Raw genomic sequence first — 26,546 nt, 5'->3', positions numbered from 1 at the left:
CACAGAGCAACATATTATATACATGCACACATATATAAAAGTTTTGTCAGCAGAAGTTCTGTATCAAATTTCGGACTAAATTTGTGAGCTGGTTGATCATCCGTTCGGTCTGTACAATTATGTGCCTGCGAACAAGACAGCTAAGAAACCGGAATGATTTAGAATATATAAACTAAGATTTTATTGAATGATTCTTATATATTTAACGAGTAGATTAAATTCTGAAAGATAAACACCTTTACTTAATCTGTACCTCTGTTCCTACGACTAGAGGGAATATAAATTCATCGTTTTGCGTAATCTTGTGAAATAACCGCTGGAATAACAGTTTCGACACCTCCTTTTTTTATTTGGCAAGCCTTTTACTTCGATTTTATGCAGTCAATTTATGCGATGTTGGAATCTTATTTCTATGATAATGTTTAGTGTCAATTTTCAACCAATTAATTACTTCAACCATTCGAAACTTTCCATTTTTGGACAATATCAAAATTGGGCCGAACAAAACTCTAGATTGGTACCATTAGTCCCATTTCGGTTATCGTATTTATATACAGGCAAACTTCCCCCTCAGAAAAACGGACAAAGATTTCTGTACAGATCTGAATACTGACAATATATCAAATTGCATTTACCTGAACCGTTGCGCTTTTGTAATGTTAACAGGTAGGCGATCAACGTCAAAAATACGTTTCTCACTCTAGTGCAAGTTTAAAACGCAAAAATTCAAAATGTCGTGGAAAACTTTTTAACGATAAAAAATGAATTTTCTTTCTATGCTTCTAAGTAAAAATCTGTGTAAATGAAATCGAATATTGAATCTTTTGTATCTCATAAAATCCAAACGACTGATTTTTAATATGTTCTCTCACAAATGCTCTAGAATACAAGAAAGGATTTGGGACAATTAACACCAGAACGTCCGTCGGTGCCGATTGGACACAGGAGCCTGTAGTTTGTTCTCCTACCCGCATTTTAGCATGGAATTTGAAAATTTTTCGTGACTTTTAATAATTTTCCATAGTGATCACAAAGAAAAAGTTTTGTGGTTCTAGGTTATTTAGGAAAGATTTAACAACAACAACTAAATATACCTAGAACGTCCGCTGGAGTCGTTTCGACACCAAAGCAATTTATCATTATAAATAGCTATCGTTCAACAAACGATAGTTCTAAAACAAACTTCCGAAAGTACTATCGCGCATTTATTCGACCTTGAATGCAGTGTTATTGAGTCCACAGCAGAAAGGAATCGATTATTCTAAAATTGCCGTGTCCAAGTGTTTCGTTAGACAGCATTTGCTTATCTGCTCATAAAAAATATTGCATTCCATTTTTGATTCGAAATTAAAGAGTGTAATGGAAAAGCAACTAAAAAAAATATGCGTCTCTTGCACGAACATGATGCGCGGAAAATGTACAGGAAATATTGAATATCACTGTATCCACTGCAAATGAGGTATGTACAAAACATTATGCGTAAATACGATAAATAATGATTAAAAACTTGCGTTCTCACAAAAATTACGATTTTGCTTATTATACTAATATTTATGAATATTATTTTTTGTATTGTTTTTTTATAGTTTTTATTATATAAATGGTCATAATATATGATACTTACATAAAATAACATTAAAAAGTCTTCCAACTAACCCCTACTGAACAGTAGTCCCGCAATTATTTCGTTATTATAATTATTTTATATATTCTTTATCGAGATGTCGTAACGTCACAGGCGAAAGTTTAAGGGTAATCGAAATCCCGGACGTTCTAGTGTTAATGAATTAGTTTTTAGTTAATAAAAATAAACTATTATTTTCCAACGGATTTTAAAATCCTCCCAGCTTTTGCGTATGACTTCGAATGGGTTTAATTTGGCAAAATAGGGTAAAAGGAAAGAGGAAATGTTTACATTTAATAAAAAAGTAAATTCGGGAAAGCCCACATCTTTCTGCGTTTCACCCCTTAGTGAGATAGAACCGTCGAAAAGTTGTCGCAGAATACTGGAACGAACATTACGTATATGTTGTTACATCCACAGTACTGGCCAAGAAAACAATACAGCGGCATCTATGACAAGTTTAGGATTTCTAATGAAACAACGTCTTCTATTCCCTTCCTTCCATCGAGAAAAACAAAGATGGTATTTTTTACCTGAACTGTGCTGAAATAGATGGGTAGATGTTCCAGATATACAAACATTTCTTTATGGCTAAATGGACTTTATTCTATTAAATCGTCACAAAAACTATTATGTTGAACCCTAGAAATTGACGAGCCATTTGTAAATGGCAGAGTACAGCATATGAGCGTTTTGTACTACATGTTATATAGAAGAAAACTCATTTCTGCATTTTATACACCTTTTCTTGACTGACTGAAGTCAAAATTCGACACAAAACTACATTTTCTAAAACAATATCAAGTACCAAATTTCATTCATCTAACCTATTGTCTTTAAATATCGCATTTACATGTAGCAAGCGTGCAGGCAAACAATCGGTTGACCTGCTGACGAATACGATTCTATAGTGTTGATGCTAAACTGTATTTTAGATTTTAACATCAAGATCTTACGTTGTGCATTTATCGTATTCATTTATTATCAGACAGATGGCAAACAAAGTACTGTACATAAATTTCGTTTAAAATTTGACAAAAATCTACAAATTTCGCATGAAGATCACACACCGAATTTCATACGAATAGGTCAAAGATTTTTTTTTAGCTATAGTGTTCATAGATGTAATTCCAAAAATGTGTTTTTCGGTCAATGATAGGTTTTAAATGCGGATATTCGACAAAACCTTGTGATCGAATCGTTTGACAGTTAAATACTTTGTAAATTCTGTATACGAAAAAGCAAAAAGGTAATTTATCATAATTTTAATACTGGTAAAAATACACGACTGTACGATTTGACGTAATAATGAAATTAGAAAATGCTATTATAAATCTTGATTATTTTAATAAAAACAATTTTACAGACTGCATAGGAAATATAAAAATTGATTCAATTAAAATTATTTCATTAAGAGTAGATTAAATAATACGGAAATAAAATTAGAGGAATTAAAAAAGTATTTTTTGAATTTTCAAACAATTAAAATCCTTTATAAAATATTTTCAGAAGATACAATTACAATCCAAAGCGTAATCTTTGTACACTAAAAATTCAACAAGGGCCTGTCTTTTATTTTGAAGAACATGTGAGCCAAGTTTCATTAAGATCGGATGAAAACTTTATATTTGCTTTTAAAAAAGCTTTCAAAAACATATTTATGTACATACAATCTTTAATATCTCCTTTCGAGTGTATGTAACCTGTGAAATTTAAACGAAGAATAACTGCAGCGTCTAGAGTCTCAATTGAATCACCTAAATTATTGATCATTTTTGAAAAGTTGTTACATTTCATTTTCGCCAGATGGCAAGAAAAAAAGAAAAGAACCCGAAAGAAGAAAATGCAAACTAATAAGAAATTGGAACAAAAAACGAAGAAACTAAAAGCAATAATTCTACATTATACATAGAAAGCAATTCCTTCAAAAATTACAGCCATCTATAGTCAAAAAACTGCATTTTGTCTATTTCTTAGATTTTTTTTCTCACTGAAGCCAGGAAAAACATTTAAACAATTCCATCAAGTCAGATTTACTTGTAAGACTCACGATTTTAGTTTAAATAAGAACATATTTTTTTTCTTTTTAATCTGAAATATGGTATCCCATTCTCGGTTCAAAAAATACATATCTGTAGTGATTGGATTTTGAAGCGTTAGAAAATAAACGTTCATAGATGGCGCTAGACAACTAGCGCGACTGTAATTAAAAGAGTGAGATCATTCGAGTGTTTGCTCTTGGAGGAGAAGGAGTTACTGAGCAGAGTAACTCGAACGAATCTGCAATAAATTTGTTAAATTTTCTATTTGCCTAATTTTTTTCAAAGCACTCACGAACCAGCCACGACAATATCCATTAATGATTTTATATATTTCAGAATGACTAAGGGAAAGAAAAACTTTTTTTATTTGGTATTCCAATGACGTACAGTGTAAGAAAAACTGTGCTACTAATTAATATTTTAGTATTAGAATAGCTATCAAATAGAAAAGAACATGTTTTAATCAAATCTTAATCCAGTCATACATCGAATGACTCGTATCTCAGAAATAACGGTTTTACACCCACTTTGACTGACATTCGGAGTAATTCTGAGGATGAAGACAAATTACCACTCCAGAACGAATCTAGCTCAGATTTTTCTGCTAACGTGAAAATCCCACCACTTTGTTAGAATGAGCTTCAGGATCTAGTTAAAGGTCTCAGTGTGTCTAAATTTAAATTAATCGCCGAAACACTGATTCGCCAAGGTTCACACGATAGATTCAGTAAACTTTCCAAATCCAAACAAAGACTTTTAATAAATTCATAATTATTGTACTCCAATACCAAACAAGGCGTTCTCTTGGTTGACACCTTCATTACAGAGTGTGCAAGGAATTTTTAGGAAAACCTTTCTCACTTGTTTGTAATGATGTTAAGTTAAATACTTTTCAATATGAATTATCAGAGACACCTGATCATAGGTTTCTTTTTAAAAAAGCGTCAAAGCAATCCTGCAGCATAATGGTAATCCTTTAGGACACTCGATGCAGGTAGGCATCGAATATAATGATTTGTACACGACTCTTCAGTTAATCAACTATCGTTGGATGTTTTGTGGAAACTTTAAAATACTAACCATGTTGTAGGGTCAGCAGATAGGTTACACAGAATATCTGAATGGAAGAAAGTCAAAGATTTTAATTTGTCTAAAACTGACGACCCTTTCTAGGTGTATTAACGCCTGGCGGAAAAAATATCGTAATTACAGCTTGACCAAATTTTATGACCACCTCTTTATTAAAAGTTAGGGCTCATTAAGCATTTTATAAAATCACCGTCTAAAGATGGGGAATGCTTCAAATATCTGTACTCAAAGTTAAGAACCTGACAGAAGCCATATTGAAAGAGGGCATTTTTACTGGCCCCGACAGAGAAAAACTTATCCGATTCCCTCTTTTCAGAAACAATGGAAGACAAAGAAAAATATATGTGAAACTTTTAAGGATGCAGTGGACAGATTTTGGGGATTTCTCTGCACACCATCTCTAGAAAATTACTTTATTGCAAACAAAACAAACTATAAACATTGTACAGTCGCTAACAAAAATAGTGGGATACATTTGCAGCTTAGCTATTTATTATCGCCCTTTCACAAAATTGGTATCGTTGGAAATAACTCAAAAGCACATCTTAGTTTAGACATTTTAACGAATTGTGCCACTTTTTTGATTACGTTTGCCAATGTTTTTCGTACAATCGATTGCTTGTCATGAAATTAGACTTCAAAATTATTTTTTCTGAGCTTCTGATAAAAATTGAGAGTTAAAGATTTTTGCAAAATGGCACGTTCTTGCAATTTTATGTGACTTTATGCAATAATCTAATAAATCTAAATCTAAAATTATTTGCAATAATCTATAACACTGCGAATAACTACGAAATGTTAAACCTTTTGCTTTCTCATAGTACCTTTATTTTTATTTATAATAAAGATGTATTGTGTGTGTGTGTGTGTTGGCGCTGTACAGACCAGACTGTTTGATCTACATTTACCAAATTTTGCACATTGATATATTTTAGGTCGGGAATGTGCACCTCGGAGCTACTTTTTTTTTTTAATTTTTAATTGGAATTTTGATTAATTGAAAATTATGCAGAATTTAGGTGTTTTTTCCACGTTAATTCCGAAAATATCGCATAAAAATGGTTTTGCATCAAGTCCAAAAAATTATCTTTTTAATGATATGTTTTAACCTATAAATTAAGTTTTTATTGTTAATGATTTTTTTTAAAAAAATATTTTAACCATATTTTCAACAATTTATTTTGCGCAAAATAAAAATATAATTTAATCTGCTAGAGCACGAGCCTTTGAATATACATGTAAAAAAAATTAGCTTTTATCAACGTGTTGCCATCACACTGACAAAAGTTCAAATTAAAAAAAAAAAAAAATAAGTTTGCATGTTTAATTTGCAATAACAATTTATTTTTAATTTAAGCTTTTGTCAGTATGATGGCAACTTGTTGATAAAAGCTAATAATTAGATAATTTTTCCTATACACGCATAACGTGCTCGTGCAAGTTAAATTTTATTTTCATTTTGTGCGAAATATAGTCTTGAAAAATATGGTTAAAATATATCTTTAAAAATTCGTTAAAAATAAGAATTTAATTAGTAGGTTAAAGCATTGGTTCATTAAGAGGATAATTTTTTGAACTTTAACTTGATGCAAAAGTCAGTTTTGTGCTGTAATATTTTTGGAACTTATAGCGGGAAAAACACCCAAATTTCGACTGATTTTTAAATATTTAAAATTCTAATTAAAAATTTTAAAAAATTGCTCCGAGGTGCACATATCCTGCCTCCAAGGTATAAACATGCCAAATTTGGCAGCTGTAGGTAAAACGGTATGGTCAGTAGAGCGCCACACACACACACACACACACACACACACACACACACACACACACACACACACACACACACACACACACACACACACACATTGAGCTTTATTAACGACGGGTTAATTGAGGGTGGGAATAGGAGGGTAAAAATTTGGGACTATAGGGTATTTTTTGATGCCAAGTGAAAAAAAAAAAAAAAAAAAAATTACAAAAAAAAAAAATTGGATAGAGAGGGACACCCTAATTACCTCGTGTTGTGAAATATAATTTACGACCTATTCTCATACCAAAATATGTACCAAATACACATAAAAAATTTCATAAAAATCGGTCGAGCCGTTTAGGAGGAGTACGAACACAAACACCGTGACACGAGATTTTTAAATATTAGATTATTTGATATATTGCATAAATAATGTGTACCACAAAGCCTTTTTTTTTAATAAGATTACAACGATGAAGAATTCTATTTTCATCTAGTTATATATATCTCTTCCATTTTAAATACAAATCTAAATCTTACAGCAGTTGACAGAAAATTAGAGATAGAAAGTACAATGAACAAAATATCGCGAGGCTTCCATAATAATACGAGTTATGTCACTATCGAAATATGAAGTATAAAAATAGTTTGCTGAAGGAGCTATTAAGAGACCCAGGTTCATAAATATTTAATTGAAAATCATAGAATGCATTACTCCCGGCGAACCAGCTGGTCGTCAAAAGCGGCTGGTGTGAAATGAAATGAACTCTTGGAGATGTATAGTACATAACAAATTTCATCCATCTCAACTCATTCCATTTTTGAGTTAGCATGCTAGCTGAGAGACGGATGCCATTTCAAATGTTCTATTTCGGTTTCCGAATGTTCCCAAATGTGAAGCTTTGCTAAAATCTAGTAATTAATCTATTTAAGCACAACTGCTCTTTGCTCAGGAAATTAGCATCAGAACAACAACAAAAAAATGTTTATTTCAAATACTGTTTTATTATCGCCATATATTAAAATAGTAAATTTCTATGACCAGATAAGTGGAATTTTATTTCTCTAACTTCTATAATATTTTTGTAATTCAAAATTTCAGTATTATCATTATGATTATTAAGTTAAATCTTTAACTTACAGCACTGAAATCCACTTGCTGCCCATATTATCCACAATAATATTAGCCCAATACTATTGATCAATTAATTTTTTTCCATATTTTTGTTAATAAAATAACCGTATGAAACTTAATCAGTATCCTATCCCATTAACAATCGCTTCAGCTTGAAAATAAAATTCTCTACAGATAATTTCATTGTCTTAAAATGTGTGTACGAAATGCGCATTCCATCAACTGGAGATTTAAAAAAATGGTTAGAGAAGCGTATTCCATTCGGCATAAAAATTAAGCTGTGTGTGTGTGTGTGTGTGTGTGTGTGTGTGTGTGTGTGTGTGTGTGTGTGTGTGTGTGTGTGTTCCCCTGGCCATATCTTTTGATCTATAGCTACCATATGTGATGCATGTATAATTGTATGTCTGGCCATACATATACATACAAATTAACCGATAACTTGCGAAAATGATATTGCAAAAAGTAAATTTTTTTAAAGGTTTAAACGATACAAATTAACCGATGTAAAATGTTCTCTTTCATGATACCAGTTTAGCAGTCATATGAGTTTTTGCTGGGTTTTGGCAATTTAAAAATAATTTTCCTAATTTCCAACAATAAATTACATTACCCTGAAATTCAAACCGTTTTATCAATCAAATGATCACGTGATTTTTTCTTCCCTTGTTGATAATTAAAGAAGTTAATATCTGTGTCTGTGCAGTTCACAGATACATAAAAAAATTAAGTTACAATACCAAGAATATGAACAATACATTTACACTTCCGACATGTCACGTGACTGATATCCGATAGAACGTTTCATGTGCAAGAGAAGCGGAACTTAACTGACTACTAAAGCAACACGGTTTTAATGTCAGACATGGAATTATCAACTATAACCATTTTACCTGGGGAATTCTGAGACGACCAGTTAATAATAAAGATAAATGTGAGTGTGCGCGAGAGTGGAGTGATTGTATGCGTGTTGGGGCTGTACAGGTCAGATTGTTCAATTTAGAATTACTAAACTTCGGATATGCGTAACTTGGAGGGTAGAAATGTGAACCTCGGACGCATTTTTTAAAAGAAATTTAACTAGAATTTTAACCTTTTAAAGAGCCATTTTCTTCTAATCATATTATGTTAAAATATTTTTAGGCTTGAAATTAGAATAAGAAAAGGGATCATTTAGCTTATTAGATAAATTTAATTTGGTTAATTAATAATTAAGTTACAAAACCAAGACGCATCATTTTGTGTGAGATAAAAAAAAGCATCTAAGTTTCTGTCTTTCTAAAAAAATGTGTCAGAACTTATGCCAGCCTACATAATTTCATGCAAAGATTGATAAATTTGGTGGGAAGCATACTTCCCACGGCCTTAGAAAAGGTTAATCAATTAAAATTGAACTGAATTTTGGTGTTTTTCTGTGATAACTTTCAAAACGTTTACAGCATAAAAAAATTCATTTCGCATCATTTTGAAATTTTAAAAAAATTGCTTTTTAATGATACCCATTTAATAAGGGTGCAAATTTTTCCTAAATTTCATCGATTTCTTTCACTTTGTCTAGCTTCCAACAATAGATTAAATCATTATACGGTTTAAGAATTAAACCGTTATATAAAATATCTAATCGCGTAGTTTTCTTTCCAAAGCTAAAGAGGAGGAAATCTGTTGAATATCTATGTAGCTTACAAGACTAAACAAAAAGCAAAATTACAATACTAGGAAATTTAGAAAATAGAAGAATTGCGCATCTCTGTTTTTTTAATAACCTTATGATTTTACACGACGGATCTCTATTAGACAGGTTCATTTACACAATTAATAGAACATATGCAAATCTATGAATAGAACATTCTTTTAAAGTCTTACATCGGCATAAAATTATGATGAAGCGCTTTAATTAAAATTAAATATAATCATTATCCCGACGAACCAGCTGGTAGCAAAAGGTGGCTATATTTATATAAAAAATTTATTTAAAATTTGAAAAAAATCACTCATGTTAAAGAAATCTAAATCTTTTATTTTACTAAAATTCCTGTAAAAAATGTCTTATTTTGATTTTAACAAGCTGATATTTACTTTATAATCCCCGGTGGGTAGGATCTTCTTGGGTGGAGTTTTTAGCAAACAAAATTAAGTATATCTCAAGAACTACTGTATTTTTCGAAACAAAATTTAATACAAAGAAAAGCCTGTATGATAGAGTGATTGGAAAAGCTAGATTTCCGTAATAGGAAAATTTTTAGATATTTCTTCATTAACTAGAATTAGTAACTAATTACTAAAGAAAAACTGCTAGCAATAAAAATGTCTTAAAAAGAGCAATCTTGTGAAGATACGATAATAAGTCAAAAATCCAGAAATGTTTTATTTTTGACGACAGTACTTGATCCAGAAAACGTCTGCTAATTTTGGAGTTATTGAATAATTTGATTAAACAAAATAGTCATTTGCCTTGCTGCACTCTTTAACATTTGTATAGTAAAATTATTCCGAAGAAAGAATAAGTGGAAAAGATATTAACACTTTCCAAATTTCAAACAATTTTTGATCTCGGACCATCTACAACAAAAGAAGCCTCCTGATGCAAGCGATCATTTTTATAAACGAGCTGCCCAAAATCAAAAGCATCGACGAATTAATAAATTAGACTCATTAATCTGCGATTTGCAATTACTAAAAAGGAATTAAACGGAACATTCGAAGTGGAAGCCGTTTGCTGAAACAGCATCAATTGTGTTGAAATAAACGATTTCGAACAAGATATAACTTTGGCCTTTAAAATATGAACGTTTCAGCGTAATTTGAAGGGGCGCAAGTCTTCAGAATATGTTTATAAGAAAAAAACACCAAAACATTTAAAATGCTCTAAATTCGAACGTGGCTAAATTGTGAGCAAATAGAATGAAATCAACCATTTACTAGGACCACTAATTGCAGTTATTCAATGCATTAAAATATGCACTTTATTAGATACTGTTTAAGATTCGAAATTGTCAAAGATATGTTATGAATTATCTATTAAAATCAGCTCTATTTCAGTTATAAAGGTATCATCAGATCGATGTCATTAAGAAATTTATTTTGTTACATAAATACTTTTCAATGTCAATTCTAACCATCGTTTGTAGTCTCCTCAAAACTTTCTTGCATACACTCATAAATTTATAAGGCAAAATAGATCTTACACGGCACTGACGTACAAGAGTTACAAAATATTTTCTGGCCTGAATTCAGCATTTTTACTGGATCTATCATGGGGTAGTTGGCGAGTTTTTTGGCGATGAATCCCTGACATTCGGTTAATAGATTGAAAAAAAAAAAAAAAAAAACCGATTTTGAGCTTTAGAGACGTTTTTCCATATTGATTGAAACACAGTTAAATACAAAACTACAATTGTAGTCACAAAATAACATACTAAATTTGATAAATTTAAATCGGGGCATTTTTGAGTCACCGTGTTTACATGTTTCTGAAAGTACAGACCGACAGACAGTATAGCCTTTTTGGATTTTGCTCAACATTTCACACGTGTATACATTGTTGATGTTACCTCTATGTACTGAATTTTATTCATCTAGTTCTCTTCGTTTTGTAATTATCGTATTAACTTATATTGGAAAAGACGAACAGACAAACCGGATCTTGCTAAAAATTTGGTGTAAAGACCGTATATTAAATTTCATGCGTGTAGCTCAAAATATTTTTAGTTATATTTGTCACAAACAGACAGACAGAAATGATGCCCAAAATGTGATTTTCGAATTCAAGTAAGTGTAAAACATGGAGATACGGCAAAATGTCATTTTTTTCTCTTTTTTTATAATTACAATAATTTCCCTATACTACGTATACGAGAAAGTAAAAAATAAAGTTTGATCATATTGTTACAGAGCAAGCTATTATTAACATTGCTTGTATAACGATAAAAAAAATATTACTCATGCTTAAAAGGTCTTATTCTACCAATGCTTATATTTTAATGGTATGAATTTAATCGGGGTGCAATCCAGGAAAATCTTCCGTCTCACTAATGCCATTTTTGTGCAGATAAGATCAACTTGAGTAACGCGACAAATTCTAAACACAGAAACGAAATAATACTTATTGAAAACCAGAGCCGGGAATAACAAAAACCACGAATCTAAAGTGAATATAATTCAGTAAGTTTTTTTTTTTTTTTTTTCTTTTTCGAAAGCCTCGGCATTGGATTTCGCTGAATAAAATATAATTGAAGATAGAGTACAATCAAGGCTAAAAGAGTGACTAATTCAAAGCAGCTGAATTCATAGTGGTTAGATGGAGGAGAGGGGGAAAAAAAACTGTTCTCATCGGTTTTGTTATGACTAGAGAAAACTAAATGGGACAGCTGTCAAAATACCCCTTAACCTTTACTGGAGATGAGTTAAATCATCTAGAACAGAGGTTCACAAGCTTTTTTTTCTCGTGTACCACTTTCAAAGTTTTACTATTTTCAGTAGACCCCCTGCTGCTATATTTCTACTGTATTCCCAAAACTCCTAAAAAAAATCACCCTAAATTGGAGGTGTTAAGAAGAAAAAACAGTAGCACATTTTCTTGTGTCCTATTTATTAAAATAATGCTTGTGGTTATACAAAATTATAAACATTTATTATTACATACAATCAAAATTGACAAAATATAAGTTTTCTTTTCACGTCTACGTGGACCCCCGTGTGGTCTCCTATGGACCCCTGGGGGTCCACCTGGACCACTTTGGGAACCTATGATCTAGAAGTACTAAACGCATTTACTTCACTTGACCTTACCCAGTGGGAGAGGTCTTTCCGAAATTTTCTCGCATATTCTCTAATGAAGATGAAATCCATAGAGCTGATATATAAAGTATAGTCAGTATCTCAACTGTATGATGAAATCCTTCCTCTCAAGGGAAAAAAAAAATCAAACTTAGAACGTAACGAATGACTCCACCCCGAATCTGTACATAACTGTTTTGCGAGTTGTATAATGAAAAAAAAAAAAAACCTCATAATCCACATTTTGAACTTTTTTCGACCATGGGATATGAAACTTTGTACCCAACTACCAGTTTTAATAACAGATCGCATATCAAATTTCATTTTTATGCCATTGCATCTTTGAATTACAGCGTTCGCACGCACGCAGAAGTGCAATCATTCGTCGGATTTGATTCACAATTCGATGCGGATTTACACCTCAGATGCTAAACTTGAATACCAAATTTTATTCAGCTAGCTGTTTACATTTGGTAGTTAGAGAGTTCATTTAGATTTAGATAACCAGACAGAAAGATAATTCCCAAGACCGTGTCGTCTGATTCAGAGAGGTCTGAATCGAAAGTTTTGATAAATCTCGAATACAATTTTTTTTTAACAATTAGAATATTTCCTCGCTGCATACTTAGTATATAACATAATAAAATAACATTCTTTCGGGTGAAAATCGAAATCCAGTGCCATCAATATACAGAATGTATTACCTGCAACGGGCAGTACGAATGAGTAAATTGTGTATTTACTTCTTGGAATGTATTTACGCTGTGCTAGAACTAATTTATGAGAATATGATTTTGGCAGAAAGTAAACAGGGGGAGGGGGACAGACTCGAGAAAATGAAACGTTCATTTTAAAAGTTAAAACGGGTAATGATCTAAATTTTAATTTAAAAAAAACCCACCCCAGTATTATGATGCGCATTGGTAAAAAAATGATAAAATCCAAACTTCCCCTTATAAAACACGAATTGCTCCGCATATAAAACACGAATTGCTCCGCAAAGATCTATAAAACAAATTCAATCATTTTTAAGGCTCAAAGAATAATTTCAATATACACTAAAATGTTAAGTGCTAAGCAGAGAAATCTGGATCAGATCAAAAAGAAAGATCAACTTTTTAAAGAAAACTTATAAAAATCTCTTTTTTAACAACATTTTTAAGAAGAGCAGTATCTTTAGAGTTTATATCGATGCAAAAGACAGATTCAAATTCCTGTTCATGAAATTCAATAACGAATATTTACATCTTATCCGGTACATGATCAGAAGGACCCCCCCTCTTTAGAAGACATTGGCAGTTATACTTCCAAGTATTAATAACCAAATCTTAAAAAACTGAAAATTATTTTTTGGGCACAAAATTTAATATCTCAATTGAGAGCGAAATTTTCTAAACTCAAAGAAACGGGTCTCCTCAAATCTTTCTCGCATACTTTATAATAAAGTCATCTCAGAAAAAGTCTTTCATGACATTGCCGTACAATAATTACTAAATATTAACCTTTGAAGTGAATTTAGCACTTTTGTTGAATCGATCGTGTAATCCTTGGCAAGTTTAAATTTATTTTTATTTTATTTACTAGCCGCTTTTGGCGACCAGCCAGTTCGCCAATCTTAATGTTCATTAAAATTTTAATAATTAAATATTTTATGTAACTCCTATTTTAATAGCTTCTTCATCAAAATATTTTACAGCTTCAAATTTTGATAGTCTTATAATTCATTTATAATATTATGAAGGCCTTCAGCCATAACGTAATAATTTTCTGTTAGCTCCCGTAGAATTTATGCTTTAAATTAAAGTGAAATGGTTAAATTGCAAATCATTTTTTTTCTGAAACGAAACATTTTTTAAAAATATGAGTATTGAAAACAGAGTGAGTATTTAAACCTTATGGGCACTAAATATCTTTTATAATTTATGTAATATCTGAAGAAATTTTTTACAAAATTCTCAGATTCATCATGAACAGATCAATTAATTAACAATGTTTAGTTTTAAAAGCATGAAACTAAGAAAATAAATAGAATCGTTTGAAATAATCGGTCGGAAACATGTTAAGCCTTCAAAACCAAGTCCGTATCCGTTGTCAACAAACAGAACACAATGCGGGAAAGTTTTTAATTAATAATTAAAATTCTAATTAAAAATTCAAGAAAGGGAGACCAAGTACGCATTCCCGATCTCCAAGGTATGCATGTACCAAATTTGGTAGCTGTAGGTCGAAAGATCTGACCTGTAGAGCGAAAACACACACACACTGAGCTTTATATAAGTATAGACAAGATATCTATTCTAATCGGAGCAGAACACCTAATTTGTAAACTTTTAGTAATCGACATACATCTGTTAACAAAATGATCTAAATAAAATAATTATATTGTATATAAATTTAATGAATAAATGCTGATGAATGCCTTTTAATTTTTTATGATGATGCCTTTTAAATTTTTACATATATCCTCTGTCCTGTGAATCATATTTAACAAAATATTCTTAAGACATAAATAAAAAGCCTTGCACCCCAATCAAATACATCAATTACTAAAGCTGACCGATTTATGAAATTTCAATATCTCTATACTTTAAAAACGGGTGATTTTAGATCACTTTATCGACCGTCACAAAGAAGGCAATCATCTCCCAGGTTGTCTCAAGAGTGATTGGTCAAGATTGTGAAAATGTTGATTGTTCTAATATTTTAATGATCAAAACTTAATAAATCGGTCAGATTTAAAAGCAGAAGAGTTCATTTATTTAAAAGTTAGAGTGTCAAGAATATTTTGTCTAAATTATTATCTACGACAAAAAGGATTACCTGAAATTTAAACTTCATAATTTTTTGAAGTATATTTATAAATAAAGTATTATTGACAGCATTTATATCCTTTTGAAAATAAAACTAAAAACTGAATGTTTCATTGAATCATTTTGTTTTGAATTCTTGTTTAATAATTCATTGAGATATAAATTATGAAAATTATTCTGCAGTGCACATAAGACTTCAATGCCAAACGACTACTTTCAATTCTCATTTTTTTTTAAGACGTGCTCGAATTTACTAAAATACGTTTTTATATTAATTGCAATTTCATCATTTCCACTTTAATTTAAAATTGAATTTTACGGACGCTAATAGAAAATTCGAGAGAGATGCGTAATCCAATGAACAGAACGGATTAAAGCCTACATAATAGTAGTATTAGAGAATTATATGACTATCAAAATTTGAAGCTTAAGAATATTTTGTTGAAATATATACTATGAAAACAAGTTACATAAAATATTTATTCGAACATTTTAGCGAATATTAATACTGGCGAACCGGCTGGTCGCCAAAGGTGGCCAGGTCTACTTCAAGAAGTAATCAAGCTTAAAATATTTTAATGAATTTGTTTTAAAAATGCTTTCAGCGTACTTGTACACACCATATCGGGAAAACTTTATTATATTTAATACAAATGAAATCTATTCTTAAATCGAAATGAACTATAAGAGATTCGAGCAATTTATATAAAAAAAAACTTTTGATAAGTTTACTCTCAAAAATTTGAAGATCCCTTCTGAAATGCATAAAGAACGTAATACTTACTTGAAACTTTGGGTATCTTAAAAATTAAATCATGACCAAAAAAACACCAGGGACTTAAATACAAACATCACTTACTTTCAAAAGGGGAAACTTCAACGTATTTGCTGAATTTCAATGTTATAGTATAAAAGGAAATTGAAATACACATATAATACAAAGGAAATTTAAATATACACGTGCAAATACGAATTTTTAACGTAGTCACCGAACTGCACATGTGTAAGCATAAGGAATTCTCCTTCTAATCAATGCCACGATCCTACTTGTGTGGCTCCAACGTTCTTCTCGTTTCGTTGGAGGGACTCCCCTCGACGCGACATTCTTCGAAAAGAGACACGACGATCGCGCATTGTTGACCAGGCAAGGATTCCTCTTTATGCGACACAGTTTACCGGATGGGAAGGGATGAAAATTTGATATTCCGCATAGATAGAAAAATATATGTAGTATCTTAAATATTTGGCATATTTGCGATGTTCCGTGAGACAAACAGCTTGCTTTAGGGATCGACATTTAAATAAAAAAAAAGTACTGAATACCATTAGCAACGTAGCAAAAATTAGTGGCAAGATACAGAGGCATATTCAAGGCGAGACACATTAAAACCCGTTCCGACGGCTCGTGTGCATCTTCATACAGCCACAATTTGCCCTCTTTCCTCTATCTTGTGGTTTCCCGGGTTCCTTGATGTATGTTCATTTTACCGACATTTTGAGGGAAGCTCCCGACCGACGTCCACAAGCGGGGTAGTCCTACAATAAGTCAGTTGGAAGATTTACGACAATATCCGTAAATGCAACAGGCCGTCGGAATGGCTCTGGAAATTCGTCCAGACATCATGCAACGTTTCGTCGCATCCCCCTCCCATATATTAGCATTAGGGAAGAGTGGGGGGGGGGGCATTTAGTTTCATTCGCCTCTGTGGAATTAAAAACTCCATGGAAGTCTATGTTTTTAACCACTTGCAGAGACCAGAAATTCACAAGTGCGCGTGTCAAAAGAATCCACTGCAAGTCGCAAAGTATCCGATACATTTATAGAACCATAAAAAAAAAAAAAATTCTAAATGAATAAATTTTAGATCCAAGACTGTGTTCCTGTAAACCGTGTTCCAGCAAACTATCAGTGCCGAAGGGTGGCGAGGAACATCTTTACTTCTGTGAAAGTTAATTACCTGTTGACGTATGCAACACGATTTTGTGCCAAGGGCATCCTTGAAGTGTGTGGTATATCTATCCACCGCATGAAAAAAAAACTATTTTTATTTATTTATTCCTTCAATTTTGTCGTTAGAAGACTTCCATGAAGATTAGCCACGTTGCTAATGGGTTGTAGTGAATAGTTTATAAGTCAGTTAACAACTACGCTACTCGAGCAATTGCTTTTGTATCGTGGTCATGTTACTGGGCTGCGAACCACAAGGTCCCAGGTTCTATCCTAGCGCATCGCAATCCGCTACAGGGTCTATGTTTGAAATTATACTTATCAGACGGGCAAGAACTGATAGTAGAAATTCAAGGCAATATCGATAAAATCGAGGAGTTCAAATATAGTAACGTATTGCGATTGTTTTGTCTAAGCTTTTGTCAATTCCTTTATTAAGCCCAAAAGTATCATTTCTCACACCCGCTGTAGGTTCCGCTGTATTCCTGTCTATTTAAAAATGATTTTGACCACAAATAGTCGAAACCAACTGATTAGAAACAGACGAATTCAGCGACGGTGATCAGTTTATTGAAAATTGCATTTTAGAGTATAAAAGGGTATATCAGAATTTTCGAAACACCAGAAATATTGAGCAAGCGATATAAGAAACATTATCGAAAGCTCATTTCTTTTAGTTGTCGCTTCCAATTCCAAATGATTCGAATAAAATAGCAGTCATACCGATGTCAAAAGAGAAGGCGACTAGAAAAGATTCTATACACATTCAGTACATGGTGCTTGATGTTTTATAAATATTAAATGGAATGAAAGGTACCCGGACATTTGAAAATTGGATAGTAATAATTGAATGTTATTGATGTTGGTATAATCAGCATAATCTTTTGACTCACCCACTCCACCAGTAACAACCAATAGTATCACGACTTTCAATAATCCTCATCATCTCAGCCAACCACAATCCTAACTTCACCCTGAATCACATCTGAGAAAATACACACTTTTCCCCACTACTGTAACAAACTCATGGCAACATATTAAAAGTAAATGCTCTATCAGTCACATCAATAAGGGGATAGTCCTTCTCCGAGGACGGGAGCCCCGATAAGCCTGCCATCGAAGTCGAAGTTGGTATAATCCCACGACAACAAAAGAAACCAGGGTAATATTTTTCTTTCATAAACCAAGCATTGTGAAAAAATATTTTTCCCCCTCAAAGTTTTCATTTTTTTTCATGTCAGTAGAATAACTCTCAATAAATGAAAAATTATTACTTTCAGCAAAAGAAATACTACATCATATTAATAAAGAAATAGATAAATCTCTTCAGAAATTTTTTCACATTTTCAATGTTCACCGTACTTTCTTTGTTTTACAAAAAGGAGATACTAATATATCGTTTGTAATATTAGAAACCTTAATTCGATCCTTAAACTTTTTTTTGTGAGTAAAGCAGCATTTCCGGTTGCCTTTCAAACGAGTTTGTTTCTGAGCAAATGAATTTGAAAACACTCAATACTCACCATGGAACTTTTTTTTTGTATTATACAGATGCATTTAAATTCTGTCTGATTTTTAAATTAAAATGTAATCTTTTTCTACTGGTAAAAGTGCCTGATACCTAACATTTAAAACAACCAAATAAATTTTCTGATGTATCTAAAAAAGAAAAGAAATGAAATACTGCCTTCAGGTGAACTAGAGATTATTCGACAACATTCAGACGGATAAGGCGGAAAATTATACCTAGTCAATCCTGCCATACAAGTTGAGTTTTGAGAATATCGCCAGAAAATTGAACAAAGATTGGCGAGTTCCCGCATAGCATAACGGTTGCAATTCTTAAATGACGTTGCTTACTTCAAAAGTTTAATTAGAACGAGAAGAAACAAAGCAACTTTAAAAATTTTGTCGATTCCGTATAAAATTGTTAAAAAAATATTAGAATCCAAACTAACCTTTTCATATTAGTTTTATTTCGAATTATTTTTATTAGATTGATAGGAATAGAAAAAACATAGGAGAACCTATTCATTCCATTTGGAAATGCGAAAACACAATTTTTAGAGATAAAGGAAGACATGCAATGGCATATCAATCAGAAAAAGAGTTTCAAAAACAAATGTAATATATTAGCAATATTTTGTTTTACTTCCGTGTATAAAGAAATCGACTGAATTTGAATTGTTAAAAGTTCACATTTAATCAATACAATAAATTGTTTAAAGCATTTAATTCCCACAAAAAGCATTTAAATTTTTGGGGAAAAAATGTAAATGTGACTGATATAGTATACATTGGCCAGGAAAAGTTTAATCCTTTCGATGTGGAAAATTCACTACCTCAGAAGAAAAAGTACCATTAATTATGGAATTGTTGAAATCTATTTCAATATGCTCTTTGAGTTCGGGAATATGAGAACGCCAATATGGAAACTTGAGCACACAGGCAGACTAGTTTCTCTTGCAAACCTATTGCTGATTTCTTTACAAATGTTGCACTTTGTTCAGTTGCACTCCTACTACTTTCGGTATTTGGTATTTTTGGCATCCTTGGCGACATAAAATGGCATATTCGATTTCAACCGACGAGTAAAAATTCTCTCATTCAGAGATCTACATATTTAAATTATTAATTACTTCCTGTAGCAAGAAATATTTATTTCAAATGGTTTATAGTTTTGCGTAACTGAACATAGTGACACACAGAAGCAAAAGAATCACATGGATTGCAAAATAAGAAATTCTGCAGCTCCATGAAATCCAATGCACAATCAAGAACTAAAAATCGAAAAAAGAAACTTGGGAAAGTGGTAAGTTTTCTATAATATATATGTTCCAATTTAAATATCATTGCAGAAAAACGAAGAACCATGAATCTTGAGTTCAAAAGAATTTACCAATAATCACTATTCCACAAAACATCATTCAATAAAGTTTTTATTAGTGTAATTTTATGAGCTTTACCCCCCCCCCCTCTCCAATGTTTAGAGACATTTTATTTTTCGAAGTTCCAATAAAATCAATCTTATGAGATGTCAAAGATAGTAATATCGAAAAAAAATACGAGAACTACTATTCAAGATAGTAGAAGTTGTGTAATTTTCTCCACACTGATGGAGACGTCATGATTGCCGAATGTCCAATAAGGCATGGCATCCCAATATGTAACGAAATTTTATAAAGACATTAATTGAGTGAAGAGAAATGTAAGCATTATTTAATCAAATGCAAAAGGGATTACAGTTTCAATAAAAGGCTGCAAAATTTTTTAAAAATATTTCGAAATGTGCAAATATTTTTTTAATGAAAGTATGTTTTTCTTTTAATAGATAATTCAAATCAAGGTAGGATTTTCCTACAAAGTATACAATATGTATTAAAGTAAATTATAAAAAATAAATTTTAGTCTTTTTTTCTTGCTTTTTATTCTTCTATTTAACAAGCTTTCTTTATAAGAAATTTTTCTGTAAAATGACGAGACTACATCAAACTGGACAAATAATGATTATATTGGAGTGAATATGCTTAAACGCCATCCTATGTACATAAGTTAGTAACTCCGAACTTAGCATTCGCACTTTTTCATGCCAAAGATCTAATTAGCTCTTATACTTCACCAAATGAATAATATTCTTTACAATATCTGAACTCTTGAAGATAAATGGAGCTTATCAAAGAGTAGCACCAACTGGAAAGCCTCAGAATCGTTCTTCCTCGCTTAGCTACAAGTTTACATGAAAGTAAATGCATAAAACAATTTTCTAAAACTTTTTTTCAACCATTTTTTTGAGGAATTGACCATAACTCTCAGAAGTAGCAGCCTATCTACAAATGAAAAGTTAAGTAAATTTAACATTTTCTCAAAAGAATTTAATGAAACTATTTTCTAGAGATTGACAGTTATAATATTTCGTTGAAATTTCTTTTTTTTTAATGTTCTAATGATTAAAAGTTTACAACTTTTGAATTCTTTAAATGTGGGCCAAAGAGTACTCTAATCGGAGTTTGCGTTTAAGAAAATCCACACAATGAAAACTCTAAAAATAAATGAAAGATTTTCGTCTGAATACGATCAATAAAATGAAATTTTATTTAGAATAGAATAATAATGAATGACAAATAGAATAATAATAAGAAGTCCATTGTTCTTTTCGCCAAACAGCAAGAGGAAATAATTGGAACTGCAAATTTGTTTCGCTTTTAATTTAAAAATAATAAGATGCTCTAGAAATATTGCATATAAAGGTATAATTTGTAGAAATGTTAAATGAAGCTATTAAAAAATCAGAATCCGATTTGATAAATGTGAGTTATTTTGCAACAGGAAATTATTTGAAGAGTTCGGATCAATGAATTCAGATTAATTTATGATTTTATTATGTTCGTTTTTAGTCCACTGGAAAAATGTAAAGTTTCAAAATGCATACGAATCGTACTTCGAGAGTAAGAAATGTCTCCCAAAATATTTTCCTTGGCCACATTTTGTGCAAATTTTTTAAATCTCCAAGAATGAAGAAGAGGAAGAAATAAAGAAAAAAATGCTAACGGTACACTTTCAAAACTGAAAACGAATGCGCCTTTCTCATATTCATGGAGCTCTTGCTGCAAAAACTACCAAGTCCCGCCTTCCCGAATTTAAGTTTTAACTAATTATTCGAGTGCCATTTTGTTTTGACGTCAAGAGTGAAACAGTTTATTAGCGTAGAAAATATTCATGTTACAAATGTAACGGATGGATAAAATCCTGCAGTCCAAACTTACTTAGCTTCAAGGCAACCTGTCATTCTGTTCTCGGCATTGAAATGAAAATGGGCAGTTCTTATCGAGCAGTGGAATTTTCTTAAATCCCATACATATTAACATTCATTTTGGTTTTTGAGGAGAGGTTTCTATATTTCTATGATCACTAAAATAAAACAAAAATTCAGTTTTATTTTTCTAACAATTTTAATTATGGAAGAGATTATTGCTTCTTTGTTAAAACTCAAAAGTTAGGTTTGCTGTAGCAAAACGAATAAAACTGAAATGTGATATGCTTTTATATTTTCTGAAAGTTATGCTTTTTCTTTTATTATCACAGCTTTTATGAATTACATCGCATTGTGAGCCAAACAAAATACAACTGCGAAAGAATACAGTCATTTATTAACTAGGAATCTTCATTCATTTTGGAAAATTGCCTAAAAATGTTGGGTAGTAAGAATTCAAACTAAATGAAATCTTTCATTCTCATTTTAATCCTGAGGTAAACAAGGTAATGGTATGAAGTGTAGCTAGATGCGCGCGATCTGACAGATGATTACTAATTCTGTTACAGAGAAACAAATAAAATATTTCAATAGTTTCAGAAATAGAGCCCTTTATCAATAGAAAAAAAATATTTTTCTACCTCTATCTCTATAATGTAGGGGACATCTAAGAAATAGACATCTATATTTCTTATTCAAGTAGTCTGCAATCCTTTCAAAAATGTATAGAAGATATATTTTTATAATTACAGCACGATTTAGACGAAATAAACAGGCAGCGCTTCAATCACAACCACCACATCAGACACTTTGATTATGATTTACTCTACCTTAAATCACACGTTTATAGTTGCGCCTCTTCTTTTTGTATATCACAAGTCTAGATTCACACGTGTTGAGTAGAATTAAATATACATTTTAAAAATTCGACCACTTGAACCGCAACTCGCCGATGCATTACTTTGCAAAAAATTATTTTAACCTTAAAACAAAAACTCTATGAAAACTTCATATTTTATATATGATAAAAATACTTTTTAATGTGCATGGTATATAGGATTAATAAAAGAAAAAATCCCTTAACGCATTTGCAGATATGTACAAAGTGAAATTCATTCACTTATTCCAAAAACAATAGGGAAGTTTTATTCCAAAGTTAGAGACAAAGAACTTCATATTCAGAATTCGTTTAATCCGATTTAAATATATTCTCAATTTTATTTTATTATTGTTATAAAATATTAAAATAAAACAGCTTTAAAGCGTATTATAAGAAACCATGAGATTTTTCGAAACTAATGGTAGCGTCAAAGCTATCGTATACAACCCGTTCTTTATGCAAAAGAAACAATTTTAATTTCTCATTTTAAAAAATTATCGCTTAGTCAAAATAACCCTAGAAATATAATTAATATTTGAGGGTACTCAGCATTTTCTTTCGGATTACCTCATTTCATCATTGGTCAATATGAAATTTGTTGAAAAAAAATACCAATAAATTATTCAGTTAGAAACAGACTGAAAATTTTACATAAGAACTAATCAAAATTTCAATCCAAGCAACGTAATGAGGAATCATCTGCAAATAAATCATGAAATTGTTTAACATAGTTTATAAGTAATTAATATTTTTTACCAAGCTCGTTTTCATTGATATAAAAGAAAGTTGTTCTCGAGAAACTGTTTACGCAATTACTCCGAACAAGCTTTATATTGAAGGCATAAAAAGTCTGAAACAGAAGCAATGAAATCGGACTCTATAAATGTACAAAAGACATCTGATAATAAAAATGGATGAAATTACAACATAACATTTCATTTTGTTAGCCATATGGACGGGGAAATAATAAACAGCGCTGTAAATAGATACAAAAAAATGTTGAATTCGCAACAGATGAGTTTTCGAACGAAAACTCAGAAGTTCATTTTATCAAACTGTTTGTATGAAATGAGACTCTAATCAATTCTTTGAAAGAAAAAAAAAAAGATTTAATCAAAAACATTCACAATTATAACAAATGCATTTTTTTTTTTTTTTTTTTTTGTGACCGGCCATAATTAATCTTTACTTTAGCTCAGTTTAAAATGGGATGAACAGAACTCATTGTTATAAAGAACTGAAATTTTACACAAGCCAGCTTTGAACGCTGATTTAGTTTGGCTAAAATTACTACTATGTTGAAAAACTGAATGTGAAAAGTACAAAAAAGGCGAGGAGCTTCTGTCTTTCTTTTACGTTGCATTTAACACTGAACAATATCGGATCAGATTTCTATAAAACTTTCTTATTATTCCATGACCCTTCGTCGATAGAGATGTAATTATCTTGTAATTCCACGATCCTTCACTGATAGAGATGCTTTAATTTTGAAAAGATTCACCAATTTGTAATTGTACACCAATTGATTTGACCAATCGTGCAGTGAACTGTATTTGAAAGGGCAAGGAATCAAACAACTTGGGAGAATATTTATGATTTGTAAATGTTAATTCACAAGCATGCATTCATAGGATACCTGATGCTTATACGTAAAAAAAACCCTGTCAAAGTAAATTAAAAAATTAAAAGATGAGAAACATCGTTCAAATTTCAGAAAAGTTTGTCATTATTACTACTTATCGATTCCAGACATTTTTTCATTCGATGGCACAAGGGTGTGGCTATCGTAGTACTAACAAAGTTACGATTACAGCATTTTAGAAAATATGATTCCAGCAAATGCCTCTTGTTTACAATTATTGGATGAAGAGCAGATACAAAAATTAAACTAATTTAGAAAAAGAATAAGGTTGCTCAAGTAGTCAGTTCTGACTTTTAAAACTATAGATTATAATTATGAAGAAAATAAGTATTTTAGAAAATTTAATAATAGTTTAGTGTTACAAAATAATTCTTTTATCCACTTAAATATAATATTCATAATAAAAGAAATCATTTTTCAATTCAATCACTTCATATTTTTTTCTCAGAAATCCTATAAATTCCATTTTATTCAACTTCATGTAACAAGCAATTGCATCTTTATCAATATAAAATAGCTTTGAAAACTTTGTTTATTTGTTTAAGGAAAACTTTAAAATTTTTAAATACAATCAAATAAGAATAGCATAATGTCTACTTAAAATTTATCGTTAATCTTTTATTAATGAACTTTTAAATTCATATATTTTTTAATTATTAATAAATAAAGATTCCAAAATTTTGTTCTTCAAAAGAAAAAAAAAATCGTCTGCCATTATATTAACATCTAAGGGTGATGACATTTGAAAATTATTCTTTTCTTCAAGATATAGTGATGGTACATATCATCTGATATGTACTATCACTATATCTTGAAATTGGAAAAATTAAGTTTAAAATAGAAAAATTAAAAACACTATAAACATCATAAGAACGTGTAATCATGAAATAATATTGATAAATATAATTTGTACCACATTTTTAACATGCAGCACAAATATATCACCCAACTATATAGCAATGTATTCGTAATTTTTAACAAGGTTAGAAATGCGGTGCTCTTTTTTTTCCCCCTATTAGCCATTATTTAGCTTGCTTGACTAGAAATTAAGGTAACTTAATACTTATGTTTTATCTTCGGGCATTTTGAAAATTTTTATGGCAGGCAATTTTTTTCTTCATTAACCTGTTAACCGGGTAATTAACTTATGCTCAATTCGTTTTGCAATGAAATAATTCGTCATACCCAGTTAACAGGTTAAGGAATTATATATAATAAAACATATACATACACTTTAATATAACACATCTCAACTATACAATTTAATAATCACAAAGTTGATAAAGCATATCAAAATATTTGCGAAAAATTTCATATCACTTAAAGGGAGTGGTATGATTTCTTTTTTCATTTTTTTTTTTTCCTTTCTTTTCTTTCGTATTTTTTCAGTTATTTTTTTAAATATTTTTCTTTTTTTTCCCCTATTTCTGTTTTTTTTCCTTTTCTTTATTTTTTATTTATTCTCTTTCTTATTTTATTTTCTTTCTTTTTTTCTTTTTTTTTCATTTTTCATTTTCACCTTTTTTTATATTTTTTTTCCTCCCATTATAGCAGACAAAACAATGACACTATGAAGACAAAACTTTACACTTTAAAAATTTCTTTATATTATACTATACTTATAGTAAATTAAGTCAATAAAAACAGTCAATATCTTCATTTAAAATCACAACGAAAATGCTTTAAACAGTTCCAAAAGCAAACATTAAAATTCTTACTAGAACTGCATGGGTTTCAGTTTTTAATTTATCATATGCACAAAATGAGAATTCTATGTACAGCCAACAAATTTTAAAATACCAAAAATACTTAAAATGTAACGTGAATTTAAGAATTTAAAATATACAAATAATCAAGATTTCAAAGGTTGATAGAAATAAGACATTCTATTAATTACTTTTATACAGAATATTTCTTGATTGAGAGATTTTACACTTTCGAAATGATATCCGAGCATGCCCAGAAGTTACTTTCAGAGCAGCTCGGCCCATGCATTCATATCACAGATTAAATTCTGAAATTCTTTTATTTATTCAGAATTCGAAAATATAATTACAAAACTGGGATATCAAAATGAAAAGCATTTCATTTAAACAAATTTGT

General features: G+C 30.7%; 1 protein-coding gene across 2 annotated transcripts in view; it reads left to right on the top strand.

Annotated features, from left to right (window-relative positions):
* The first annotated feature begins 1,311 nt into the window (after nt 1-1,311).
* LOC129990877 (methyl-CpG-binding domain protein 4-like) overlaps nt 1,312-26,546 on the top strand; it is an 86,067-nt gene continuing 60,832 nt past the window's right edge. The window contains exon 1 of one of the 2 annotated variants that reach the window (XM_056098191.1): nt 1,312-1,459. The gene's annotated coding sequence lies outside the window, so the exon portion shown is untranslated. The remainder of the gene's footprint in view (nt 1,460-26,546) is intronic. The other variant, XM_056098187.1, reaches the window with a different exon arrangement.

This window comes from Argiope bruennichi, chromosome 2 (assembly GCF_947563725.1).
Source record: "Argiope bruennichi chromosome 2, qqArgBrue1.1, whole genome shotgun sequence".
Classification (NCBI taxonomy): domain Eukaryota; kingdom Metazoa; phylum Arthropoda; class Arachnida; order Araneae; family Araneidae; genus Argiope; species Argiope bruennichi.
This window is presented reverse-complemented; position numbering and strand designations above follow the sequence as displayed.